Raw genomic sequence first — 15,258 nt, forward strand, 5'->3', positions numbered from 1 at the left:
TTTCTCTTATTAATTTTTCATAAAAGATTTTTTGATGGGGTTTTTTAAAATAATTTTTTCTTTCATATTTGATAAATTGAATTTAAATAAATAATATTTATTAATCTATTTAAAATATTTTAGTAAATATTATTTTATTTAAATTGAAAATTATTAATAATCTAATTCATATAAGATTATATCTTACAAAATAATTATATTATTGAGCACCTATCAAGCTCATTGCAAGTACAAAAGTGTGCAATTGCTAGATTAATTTTATTTTATTAACCCATGTAGGAGAATATATCGTTGCGGCAGGCCTGAGTATAAACAACAACTTTGGTTGCCATGATAATCAAGGATTGCCCATGGCAGTGTAGGCTGCTACGACAACTCCAAAGGTCACTATAGGAGGGTTTGGGGAATTTATTATTATGTTTTTTTAATTTAATAAAATTTATTTGAAAGAGACCAAAATAGTAATGTTTTAATTACTATTTTTATAATAGGAATGACAAACTAAGCAATGTAGTTCTTCGTAGATACATAACGAATTCAAAGAGAGGAGCAAATTCGAGAGCAAGCCCCATTATGTGCAGTAGTGAAAGGCAAAGTTGAGAAGATTGGAGAAAAATTAGTGTTGGAAGTGAAACTTTAGAATTAGATAATCAAATATTTAAAGGAAGGCTTGATTATAAGTAGCGCCCTAAAATACAGATAGTAATTTTTCCAAAATAAAATATTGGAAAAATCACAACACAATCAAATCCAAAAATAGTTCATACATTAAAATCACAACAAACCAAGGAAAATTAGTGAGTGTCTACATTAAACATAAGAAACAAATAGGGATATACAATAAAAAGAGAATTAAATATTTTGTTAAAATAAGATATGCAATAAAAGGTGTATATTACACAGTCAACTTCCATTGCCGATTATTAATTATTGATCGTTGATCCACTTTCCGTTCTAGTGTAATATTCAATAGGAAATTGATACAACTTATCTAAAAGAAAGGTATCTTTCTGCAAACAAAAAATGTTTATTGGAATTTTCTCTTCTCCATTTCCTCAATCATAGATCAAAACCTTTGAGACTAACAATTTTTATCAGCAGAAAGAAACAACAAATATCTGTGAAGGTGGATTATGACTTGCTATAGGCGATTACAATTTCTAGAAGAGAATTGTTTGGAGATTTTACATGATTTTGTGAATAAGACACTGAATGATCTCTTCCAGTGGCCATACTTTAATTAAAAAACCCACTTGCTAGAGATCATAAATACAAAATGATGATTTAATAAGTGATAAATCACATTATTACGAAATGGAACATGCTCTGAAGACATCTAATCCTTTTGAAGTTCTAACCCTAAACACATAAGACCGATGACTCGATTCCAATCCTCTCCACATTTTCTTTGCTTCTCACCTAACTTCCATAGAAAATGACATTTTGATTTGGCTTTAAATCACAATTATGAATTGTAAGGACTACCCCTGCAAAACCAATGCCACATCAACAATCTCCATAAAATGCAAAAATTTCAACAGAAGTCAAAGTCCTTTGAATATTGACCAGTCAACATTAGTTGATTTACATAAACTATCATTAACCTTATCTAAAATGATACATCTACATATATGCTCAAGTTTAAAGAAACCAAAATTTTGTTACCAGAGTACCAATACCAGATACCAAATACCAGGTAGTCTAACCACGACGACCAAGTTGAAATGAGCTCCATAACCTATCTAAGATCACAAGGGCAAGAATATTGTAGGAGTGCTTTACCACCCTACCATGAAGTTGTTAAGCTTCCCCGAAATCTTTCTTAAAATGAAAGATACCTAGCCCGACAACGAGGAAGACTAACTCGGTAAAACCAAGAGAAGTAATGGAATTGTGCAATACATTATTTATAACATATTCATAAAATCTCCATTCATTCCAAAAGGTAACATAATGCACTCATGCAACAGAAAAAGAAAATGAACACATTCACAGTTTCTCAAAATGCACTATCTACACATAGGCATTTCCATAAGTTATTTCAATAAAATATGCATTCTATAAGAGTTATCATAATACTACATTCATAGCATGTGAAATATTTGAGTTGTATGACAAATTCCTATGTATTATCCCAACATAAATCTCAAGCTTCTCATAAAAGTCTTGGACAATAATGAGAAGGATTCATATCATTCTTTCCTGATTTATCAGATGGAAGCATACTTTCAATTTCCTAATCACTAGGAATTTTCATCCATTTTGAACAACATTATTCCAAAGTAAAACCATATGCAACATTTAAGCATTAACCAAAATTATAGTCATAGACATTTACTATTCATCAACTTAAACTTAATACAATAGGATACAATATGCCCAAAATTAAGTTATCAGATAAATGCATCTTTATCTTGATGACATCTCACTAATTTGGTATAGTATATGTCTAAACATTCACAAATAAACAATTAAAGTATTGGTTCAAGATTATACAACAGCAGGGTAACCACTCAAGAAAAAGAAAATTTGGAAGAATGGTTATTACGTTTCAAGACAAAACTAAATTCAGTCCAATCAAGTGGTCAAGAACATCACATGTTCAATAATGTTCAGATTTTTATGATCAATCATAGTAAATTTTGTCTTGACTTGGTTAATGAGTAAGGAGCACTTTTTAAATAAATAACAACTTGACACTCAAAACCACCAAGGAAATGGTGGAATAAATCTCCTATGTTTGCAATTAAAGGTAGTCAATGATTTGAATGAAATCTAAGTTCCAAGTATTTCACATCAAAATCTAAGTAATTATGGTGAGTGCAAGTTAGTAACTAATATGAAATAAAACTATTCCTAAATCTCACCTATAGAATTCACTCACCAATGGAAACCATCTTTATTTGGCACAACTAAGACTATAATTGCTCAATGGTCCATTTTGTGGATTATTATCCACAATTTGGTGAAGACATTCAACCGTACACCCATGTCTAAGAAGGTTGAGATGATCACACCCTATAGATTGCAGCAGACAAGGAAAATGGAGCCTTTTGAGCTTGCTCCATCACAGTAGAAAGGTTTTGTTAATATTGAGTTGGAAAGAAAGATGATTGAGGTTGAGGCCAATAAGGGATTACACCGCAAGACCCCGAATGACTCAATGGTAATTCAATAAGCAATTACATGTAAAAAATGGATTATGGAAACCTCATAAAAAATTTAGATAGTTGACCCTTTCAAGAGAAACAAGACATTCCCTTCAACCTTGAAGAGGAGAAAAATAGATAATGTTTGCATTCTGCCTTAGAGACAAAATTCTAAATCATTGAATGACAGTCAAAAACCTTATCCAACACAACCATACAATAGAGTAATAAATACAATGAGGATAAATCCCCCAAATGATGGTATGCTGGAAGGATACCTCGAAGCTCAGAGAATAATAGCATGAGTCAATGACCACTCAATGCCTACTCTGGCCAACAACAAAAATTGTGAGAATATTATCATTATTAGTGATAAGGATAGTGAGAGTAGATGGTTTTAATGTCAAACAAGAGCTAGGGATTTTTTCTTACTAGTGTGATCTAGAAATAAAGAATCCAAAATTTTCAAAATCATTGAAAGACTTTTGTATCCAATAGTTAAGTATATCTTCCTTATCCAATTGATTAGTATATATTCATGGTAAAGAAAAAAAATTAGAGATTAACTTCTTTCTAGCTTTGTTTGTTTTTACAAAGGATACTATGTTAGGTATATCAAATGAACCCCAAACTTTAGCTAATACAATGCTAAAAATCTATGTATACCTATTTGGGCAGAAATAGAAACATTACCAACATACCTATACATATCAAAATATTAAAATGTATTAGTTTGGCTATAAGAGACCTAATATATATTAAAGTTGATTATAAAAATAAAATGATATTAAGCTTCTAATTAATATGGAACCAAACTTGCATGAATTCAAGCCAATTAAAATCATAACAAACAGATCAATCTACAATATTAACTACTCAAAATATGAAGGGCACACCCACGATATAATCATATTAGATTTGCCCAAGTATTCTAATATGGTTAAATTTGAATATTATGAAAGAAGTTCTAATTTAAATGAAGTTTTGACTATGATCACTGAAAAGGAATGAGAACCATATAAGAGATCAATCTCAAGTAAACATGGAGCAACAGATTAGAGTATCATTAGGGACCAATAAAACTAATTGAAAGAATCATGAAAATAACAAAGGAAGAATTTGAAGATGAGGATTTAGAGGACAACATAGAAAAATCCAATTTAACAGATACCAAGGGAAACATTGAATCAATATTAGATAAAAACATATTCTTATGCACATCAGTAGGAATGGGGAAAGATAAACAATCAAATATAGTAATGATAAAAGAGTATAATAATACAAAAGAAAAGGAAATGAAATCTAATCCATCTTCCCCAGAGAAAAGAGAAGGTGGTTGTAGATATATTCCTATGGAGGTGGAGATATTTCTAAGGGAATGTGAATAGATAAATCAAGAATAAATATGAGATAAATCGAGCTTGGATAATCTAGATAGGGACAAAGTAGAAAAAATCCAAAATTGGGAGGAGTTCGGGATCCAAGAATTAGAAGAATTTCAAAAAATAATAGATTGAATAAATGGAGTACATAATCAAATTAAGAAAATAGTCGACAGAGATGCAGAAAAGGAAGATAGAGGAATTGGTAACAAAATTATGAAAGAATTAGAAAAAGATTATTCAGATAAAGAGGAAGATGAGTCTATTGCTACAAGTGTGTAGAACACTGGTAAAAATATAGACAAGCTTGGTATCATAGCAAATTTTTAGGACTTTAAACATCCAAAATGTGGAAAACAAAGCAAAAAAAGAGGAAAAAAATCCTTTAGCCAAACTTAGAGAAGCTACAGGCCTGGTTGGTAACCAGAAAAATATTAACGATCTTCTGAATGTAGAGAAGGGAAAGTTCCTTCTCATGGAGCCATGAATCTAACAAAATGGAATGTTAGGGGCCTAAATGCCCTTAACAAAAAGTGCTTATTCAAGCACAATTCAACATTATTTGAATATGATATAGTATTAATACAAGAATTGAAACTTAACAAAGGAGGAGGAAAATTTAGTAGAAAACTAGGTTCTTGGAAAATAGAACTAGTTGATTCGGTAGGGGCCTCAAGTGGGATTAGTATTATATGTGACCCAAGAAGAGTGTATTTCACTCCATATGTATCTAATAATAATTAGATGGGAGGGAGAGTAAAAAGCTTCAAAAGAGAAATTCAATTCCTACTTATTAATGTGTATGAACCAACACCAACAACAAATAAGAAAGAAATTTGGAATGTGATATGAAATTATTTAGAGTTAAATCCACAAGAGAATATTTAATTTGGGGGAGATTTTAATGGAACTCTAGATTTAGGAGAAAAATAAGGTGGATTCTCGACCATTAACTAGGTTATGTTAGATTTCAAAGCATGGTTCTGAAAGGATCATAACCTTATTGACAATCCAACATCTAACATAGTCTTCACATGGAATAATAGATGAGCTAACTTTAAATATTGTGCATAAATATTGAAGAAATTTATATTTAAAGGAAATTAAATGTCTTTTAATCATCCTTCCAATACAACCATTCTCCCTAATGCATGATCTGATCATTATCCAATTAGACTAGAAATAGGCGAATCACAAAAATCATCAAGAAATCCATTTAAGTGTGAAAAAATGTGGCTTCTTGATAAAAAATCTTAGTAATATATATCAATGGTAGAATGAAGAGAAACTTGAAGGATCAAGGATATTTTTTTTCATAGCCAAATTGAAATCATTAAATGAAAAAATAAAATAATTGAATAAAGAATATTTTAATATGACATTTAAAGAAAAAATAGAGAAGGAAGAATAATTGAAAAACTTAAACAAATAAATCATTACGGTAGGAATGGATAATGAAAAATTTATCAAAGGAAAAGAGCTTCTAACTAAAGAGGAAAATATTCTAGCAAAAGGAAAAATATTCTAGAAAAATAATCAAGAGAAACATGGTTATTAAAAGGTGATAGAAATACAAATTTTTTTAATATATTTTCTATTAATAGGAGAAATATTAATAGAATAATAATATGAAGGATAATTTAGAAAGGGTAATTGAAAACCCAAATGAGATAGCAGAAACCTTTGTGAATTATTATACATATATCTTTGATAATTTTGAATCATCAAATTGAATTGTCCAGAATAATATGTTAGAATATATTCCAACAATAATAAATTTAGAAGATAATAAAAACTTAAATAATAAATTTACTAAAGAAATTAAAGATGACCTTTTCCAATTCAATCTTGACAAATCTTTGGGCCCTGATGACTTTCAAGCCTTTTTCTTTCAAAAATGTTGGGATATTCAGGGAGTCGACCTTTAAAGACAATTGGGAACTTTGGATCCCTTCTAACTGAGATTAACAATACATTCTTAGCTTTGGTTCCTAAGAAAAACTAACACACGAAACCAAGAGATTTTAGGTCCATAGCCTTATGTAATACAATCTACAAAATACTCTCAAAAGCACTAGCCAATAGACTCAAAAAATTACTACCAAAGCTCATTTTAGAGGAACATACATGTTTTGTTCCTAATAAGTCAATTCTCGATGGTATTGTCATAATCCAATAAAATTTATTCTGTACAAATTAATAAAGAATCTTGTATGCTAATGAAGTTAGATATCCAAAAAGCCTATGATAAAGTGGATTGTAGATTTTAATGTAAAACAATCAAAGCTTTTGGATTCTCTCAACAATGAATACTCTTAATATATAAATACATCTTGACATCAAAAATATCCCTTCTCATTAATGGTACCTCTGAAGGTTTTTTAAACATATCTAGAGAAATAAGACAAGGGGATCCTATACCATCTTTTCTCTTTATTATGGCAGAAGCTTTTGGTAGAACTATAATAAAGGCTCAAATTGAAGGAAAATTAGAGGAATAATTATATGGAAGCATAATGTCAAAAAGTAAATGTCTACAAATAATTTTTTTTTTAATTAATACCAAAGATGAAGTGGAGAGAGAAATTTGTAGAATAATTGTTAATTCAAAAAATGAATCTTTCCATGCAAATGCCTTGGTATTCAACTTGAAATAGACATAAGAGAAAACAAAGCTTGAGATATGATATAAAATGGGAAGTTGGAAAGGGAAATGGTTATCTAAAGCTTGTAGAATGACTATGATCAAAGTGATACTTTTAGCGATACTCACATATCATATGTCATGTCTTCTCCTACTCAAAGGTGTAATAAGGAAATTAGACTCTAAACTTAAAAAATTCTTCTAGCAAGGTACCATAGATAAGAAAAAATAAGCTTTGATAAAATGAGAAAAAATATTTAGACCTTGTCATGAGCCCAAATTAAAAGGATATATGAATATTCAAATAACATATTATACAATGATAATAATTAATAATAATAATAATATAATCTATTATGTAATAGTGATATATTTGATAATATGAAAATAAAATAATATATAAGATTATAGCATTATTGTAATGTAAAATATTATATTATAATTATAATATTAATGAGTTAAATAAATTAAATAACAAATAAATACTTTCATTATAAATGATATCGAATACTAATAATAATTTTATAATGTACCTACATGGGTTATATTATGAATGGACATATTCAAGGATAATATTATATTATGATTGAGAATTAAATATTATTATAAATAATATATAAAGAAAATATACTACGTAATAGTATTAAGAATAATGATATTACTAATATTATTATTAATATAATATATAATATGTTATAATTACATTATAAATCAATGAGATGAGGATATATCTAACTATTATCACATTTGAATATAAATACTATTGATAACTAAAGGTAATGAATTGATTAATTAATCAATATAATATTATATCTATTAATAAATATGGTACAACCATTAATATAAAATGATAGTACAATATAAATATACAAATATAAAAGTAAATAGTCTAATATTATGTAATTATAATAATTATATTGATGAAGTTAAATAAATAATAATAATACCTTATAGAGTATTATTATCCAAATTAAAATCATTTATAATGAAAGATATAAATTTTAATAAGTTAAACTAATATTACCACTTATTTATTATAATGTGAATTATAATATAATTATGATATATATTATAATATATACCATCAAAGTGTGTTTTCCAAAGTACAACAAATATTAAATACGAACATTTAAAATATTAAATGTAAGAATAATTGTATAGAAGGATTAAAATATATACTAAACATAATTATATTCAAATAACCATTTCATGTATAAAGTCTCGTCCATTCTATCATCCAAGTATATATGGGATAGATAGCCGGACATATATGGATAGACATTAAATTTATATTGCCAAGGTACTCCTTGTATCGAACTGATATTATCATTAGCAAACTAAGTATGAAAATCTGAGCGATCCGATTATATTTCTCTTGTATCAAGCATTATACTCTTGCTATAATATGGATCATGTATTAGATTGGGCAAATTATCAACTGCCTTATACAAATTGGAGATCATATTGGAATTTGTTTATTAATGCACCCGATTAAGGTTTGGGACTTTAGAGATTTCCTAAATATAGAGTCATGTCTTTCATTAACGAATAGACATGTCAACCTATGTCTTGGCTATTGGTATGAGTATATTTATGAACTGATTCAAGAGATTAGATCATCGAAATATACAAATTATTTTGTCTCTTTAGATTGGGACTTTAGACCAGTGATCAAATTATAATTAGACTTGGCAACCATTTTTAGTATTGATTTTAGTTATATCCATTCCACTTTGATTCCTGTAAGCGAAATATATAGATCATAATTCCTCAAATCTGCAAATAGCCATCACCATGACAGTCTGGTCATAGATTTGATTTATTAACATGCATACAGACATATAAGTCCCAAAATCGTTTTAACCGGCAGGTTCAGAATACACATTATCAGCAATTGCCATTGAAGAATAAATTTGAAAATCTACCATTAGCACCAAGAAAGATTATCAATAAGAAAGGAGAAGCGAATAAGAAATTTTCCCTAAACAGGTCATTACAGCAGCCCATGGAAAATGGAGTAGCTTTCTTTCTTAGTTTCAATGGTGTGAGTGTTGAAATTTAGCATCTACAAAAGGCATTATCGAAAAAATATGGCAAAAAGAATATAAATAAAAGGAAAGTTGTACATAAATGATGGACCCCCAAAAAGGGTTCATTACAGACCTAAAGAATTTAGAGGCCTATGCATAAAAAAATTGAGTTGGCAAAATGAGGTGCTAGGGGAAGAAATTACTTGGAGAATGTTTAAAGGGCATAATAGTAAATGGGCCAAAATTTTATACTATAAATATTTAAACACTAATAATCCTTTGCCTTTGTTGAGAATTAATAATCCTCTGAAAGGCTCAAGAATTTAGAACTTTATGTTTAACTGTTGCCCATTAATAGCTAATAACTGAACTTGGGATATCGATTTAGAGCACGATGATTTATTTTGGGAAGATTCATGGCATGAGCTTCCTTCTCCTAGCGTAAATCTAGTTCTATAAACATTAGAAATATATTTTCGTCTCTGTGGGGTAAGAATATGAGTGAAAATAAAATTATAATCAATGATAATCAGTATGAAGGATGGTAATGGAAAAACCTAGATGAAACTCCACTTTCATCATAGGAAATGTAAAATTTTAATCAATTTTAAAAAAGAAGATAGACAAGTCATAAAGATAAGAAAGATAAATTAATTTGGGTAGCCTCAAAGGTGATCGGACTCAAAATTGCATTCTTGTTTTGGGTACCATTCAAAAAAAATTTAGTCTTTTTGAGCCATATAAGTGCTTTTCTTGCATGTGTACCTGACTATTGTTTTGAGGATTATGAGGTGTTTTATGTTTCTAACACCTTCCACTCAGCATGTCCATGCATCCTATGATGATAAATTTCTATTCTGAGTCATTTTGTGAAGTTTTGTTTTGAGGAGTGTTCAATCCCACATTTTTGCTTAAGTGTCAAATAGCGACAAACAACCTAGTTTGCATTTGAAAATATTACACCTAGTTATGTTTAATAGCTCAACACTTTGAGAGTGCTTAGTAAGAATATCAAAGAACCTATGTTTCAATTTTTGAGTCATTTTGATATGTTTTGGATAGGTTTTGAATTCCCTAAAGTTGGTCATTTACTGTTGTCATACTAATGCATATTTCTTAGAATTCTAGGAGGCCCTATTTGACAGATTATAACTTTGATCCAGTTGACCATACTAAGAAAATTCCTTTTTCATTTCATTCTAGAGTTTAGATAGATGATACGTTTCAAATTTGAGACTATGACGAATCCATTTTATTAGTTTTCAAATGCAATTCCGAATGCAACTTGTGAAGTTTTGCTAGTGTTAAGAAATTCAGATTGATCAGTTTCCATGTTTGGGATGTCATGACACTAAATCTGTGATAGATGAGACCGAATGGTTTGTACCACTATTTTCTACTTTGAAATTTCTTTAAGTGTGCCAGTTTTCATGTCTTGACCAATCCATTTGCACACCTTCCTAGGTCCATTCTATTTGCAAAAACCACATTTCTATTGATGTTTCCAGTTTTGTAATTCTGAGTACCTAACTTCAAACACTCTCCAAATGGGCCCTGTTATTCTTCATGATCCCTAATCACATAATTATATTCTCCTCATGCAGTGAACTAGTGCCCAGTTTTTGTGCCCTCAAATGTCTGCTTGATCTATTTCCAAAGCCAAAACCAAACACATTTTATGTTTTTCTGACATGTTTACAGGAAGTTTTTAGAAGGCAACTTTGATGGTCAATATATTTTGACCTTGAAGTTTTCATGAAATGAGATTTGACAGGGTGAAGGGATGTAGAATAAAGAATCATTATGTCAGTTTTCAAAACATAGTTATCTATTTCAGTCAATTTTTAAAGCCAACCTATAGGTCCTCTTATCAGACAAATCACAGTTTGTGAAAGTAGGGTAAACAAGTTTTAAATGGTGATTCAATGCTCAAATTTTATTCCAGTCAGTGTCAAATGTTCATTTGATTAGTTTGGGTTATCAATTGTTTCAGTTTGAATTTTTTTTTAGCTGGACCCATTCTAGGCCTCGACTAATCTCACCAAGTTTATATGGCATTTTGAGGATCGAATGTGATTATAGCGATGAGAGTGTAATGTAAGGCTCACACCATTCTAGTTTCCCATCATCTATAATGATAGCTATTGTTGTGTGAAGATATATTTTTTAGCAAGAAATCATCCATGCATGATTTCTCCCCTCGATGCTATCATCATTAGATCTAAGGTTCAAAGGGAATGGCATCCAAATTATTTCAAAGATGGATAAGTTTTAAGTGACATTTGTAAAGTTATATAAAGTGTTTGATTGTTGCCTTGTGGAGACGTATAAGGATGAAAGGGTTGCCGACTTTGGCACTCCATAATATCCTAGATCATATAGTGATGCCCAAAATAATACCAACAATAGATACTTGAAGGAACTTAAGGATGTGGTCTACAATAAGAGCTTGGAGGATGAAGTGGTATGAGGAACAATGCTCAAGCCAGTACATTTACAGCTATGGCACAATCTTTCTTATGGCCATTTTTAGATGGAGCTTTGCCTACATCCTCGGTTGATAAAAAATAGAAGATAATGGTCAAGAAAGAAGCTAAAGAAGAAAGAAAATGCGGAGATTCCTTTGACCCTTTGGCACTCCATAACATTTTGATCATCAATGACATGATGAGATCTACAAGAAGGAGGTGAAGAAAGTCCACGACAAAGAGCGAGAAGAGTTCCACCCATGTTAAAATAATTTCAGAGCTGGAGCAATGTCCACAGTGGGAAGAGCTCCATGGCATGATGGAAGGAACCATCCACAACAATAGATGCTTGGGATCCACAGAAGGAGCATCCACGACAAGAGAAGGGAGCAATCCATGTTAAAAGATAGGATACCCACATCCACATCCACGACAAGAGCAGGATACCCTCATCCATGCAAGAAGGAAATGCATGAGCACCCACATTAAGGATGAAGTGTAGAGCTCCACGAGGGTGGCCCAATGCCTTGCATTTTAAGAATTGGTGGAGACACAGTCGTTTTCAACTGGAGGATGATAATTGATTGTTGAGTATGTCAGTCTAGAGGAGGTGAAAGAGAAGGTTGAAGGGCCGCCAAAGGTTCATGTGCACCATGTTTTCTATTTGAATGTCTGGTAGCAGGGAGAATGCACATGTTTAATCCCACACTAAGAAGGTTGGGGAGATTTTACATTTTTAAATGCACTAGCACACACTATGGTTAATGTATTAAGGAAAATGTGTGTTTTGAAGCGCAAGCATATGTAGAGGGGCTCACCGTGGCCAAGTGGGCAGCATAGTCAATAAATTTATGACCTAGACTGAGAGTTGATGGTGATGTGGCACGTCCAAAGGCATTTTGTGAGGTTAGGACATGAAGAAGATAGAGATACAATCTCATGAAAAAACATATAATCAAAAGGAGAAACATTGATGGCTACGATGTCACGATGAACTGTGTGGTCAGGAGATGCAATTTGAAAGCTTACGATGCTATGAAGAAACTGATTTTCATGAGATCGAGTGAAGGAATTTGAAAGCCTAAGATGCTATGACCAAGACGTAAGATTGACTGTTCGTAGTGTTAGGAGAGGATGTTTAAATAGTTAAGATGCTAAGATATTAAGATGTTATGAAAACACTATGGAGTCATCGTAAGATCATAAAGAGAAATATTAAGGGGTAAGATGCTATGAAAATCAAAGGAGAATCATGAGATCATGAAAGGAAGTTTATGGAGGTAAGATAATATGCTTTATCGTAAAATTGTAATATCGTATGATCGTGAGTTCAAATTCAAATGATGCATAAGGAAATGTGGGGCCCGCCTGGTTGATTTGGCCAATGGAAAATTGACAGGTGGTAGGGGAAAAGGATAAAAATAAAATAAATGGAATATTCATTTATTTGTCTTCCAAATTGAATGCATACTCTTAGAAAGTTGAAATATTTGAATTAAATTTGAGATATTATATAGTTTAACCATATAGTTAAAAAAAATAAAAATAAATTTAATTGCTTAGTTCATGGCCCAAGGCCTAGTTTATCAAATAAACTTCAGAGGCATCATTCCTATCAGAAACATAGAGTATAATATACCACAAGAATTGGGAGAACCTAAACTTTTTGTTTCTGCAATTAGATTTTACACAGGTCTTCAATGGAAGAAGCTATAGGTAGATTTATAATTTCGGGGCATTCTCAGTGATAATGTAGATTTGTTGTTTTAGATGGGATACAATCAGATTTTGATCAGATCAAATTTACTGGTGACCATAAAGGATGAATTGAATGTTTTAAAAGCAGATACAAGTGATAAGGTTATGTTGGCAAAATTAGTTGAAGATTTTCATGCCAAGGGTAGATGAAGACAAACCAAATTAGATTGGGATTTCTGCACATCTTATTACATATTTGAAATTCCTTCAAAGGGGGGTTTCCTCATTATGTTAAGAAGATATATCATATTTTTCAAACAAAATTGATGAGTTTTGATTGTCGGTAGAGGAGAAAGTAGATTGGTTTCTATAGCAGCAAAAGGAAGAGTTTTCAGAAGGACACTTGGGAGTATCAGATTCTAATATAAGCCTCTTCTTGTCTATATATTCCTTTTCTCTTCTCATTGTAATGGTTCCAATTCTAGTTCCATTTGATGCTACTGTGATACCAATAAGGTTCTAGTCTTGGACATTTTTCACTGTTGTGTGACCACTCTATTGGTTCTAGTTTGATTGAAATTTCTTCCATAACTGTCATTCCACCATTCTTAGCATATTCCTCCGTTATGAATAGTAGTGTAGTTTCTTCTAAGAATTAGTTATACAATCATATGTTGTGTATCCTTTGATTTTTGCATACACTTGATGTATTGATTTTAAGGAAATGAATATAGAGCTTCACTAAAAGGTTCATTTTGAAATTTGTCTCCTTTGTTGGGTTTGTATTTTTCTATTGACTATGTACAAAGCGCATATTATCTAGTTGCAACTTGTTTTTAGAAGTTGTATGCCACTGTGTATCTTGCTATTGGATCAAGGACTGGAGTAATTTTCCTAATATGCATTAACAGAATTGTAGGGATCATAGGAGAATCTGATAAGTACAAATTTCATTTGAAGATTGATATCTATTTACAAGGTAGATAGATCGATCAGATATCTGAGTATACGCATATATTTTGGGTATCCATGTGTATTTTTTGACTTAGTTTATGCCCAATGGATAAGGGATTGATCAACTTATAGATTACATGTTCTTGTTGTTGGATACCTGGGTTATGCTGAGATTAAACATCATTAATCAAATATCTTTTCCCATTTATGTTTAAGAGTTGAAAAGAAGTTCCCTCAATTAGTTTATCAAATTCATGGGTTATGTCTTTAGCTATTTCATGTCCATGATTGTTTGCATAAGCATAGAAGATTCAAGGGTTTTCATCTGTTATATAGATTCAATTATATGCTTTGACACTAGTACCATATAAAGAATCTGAGGTCCACCTCCCTAGGTCTTGCAGAGCCTGAAGAAGAAGGACAGTGTAGCCTTATAGTTGTCCCTAGTGTTTGAATAGGTGCATTGAACATGGGAATTAGCTGACCCTAGTTGTATGTGTTCTTATCACTAGGTTATTCAAAAATTATTAATTCAGAAGCCAACAGAAGGATAGGAATTATAAAGTCAAACTAGGGTATGAAAAGATAATAAATTCTCAACAACGAGATAAGATTGACATCCCTCTAAATCTATTTTAGGATATGAAATGTCTTCCAAAAGAAGGTATCTTCCTTTGGTCTTCTCTTGAAAAGAGAATTCTAACATCATATAGATTTACCAAGATGGATTTTGAAGGACCATCTAGATGCCCACTTTACAAAAAAATAATTTGAAACATCTAAACACTTGCTTTATGTTTGTCCCTTTGTTAAGAACTGTTGGTATTGGTTATGTACGAAATTAAATTTGCAAACCACATTCCTTGATAACCTATTAATTTTTAAATTTTTTTGGCCAAAATATGTTTTTTCTAAGGTTTATAGTAATTTATG

This window comes from Cupressus sempervirens, chromosome 11 (genome assembly GCF_028749045.1).
Source record: "Cupressus sempervirens isolate cs-2001-9-10 chromosome 11, ASM2874904v1, whole genome shotgun sequence".
NCBI classification, from domain to species: domain Eukaryota; kingdom Viridiplantae; phylum Streptophyta; class Pinopsida; order Cupressales; family Cupressaceae; genus Cupressus; species Cupressus sempervirens.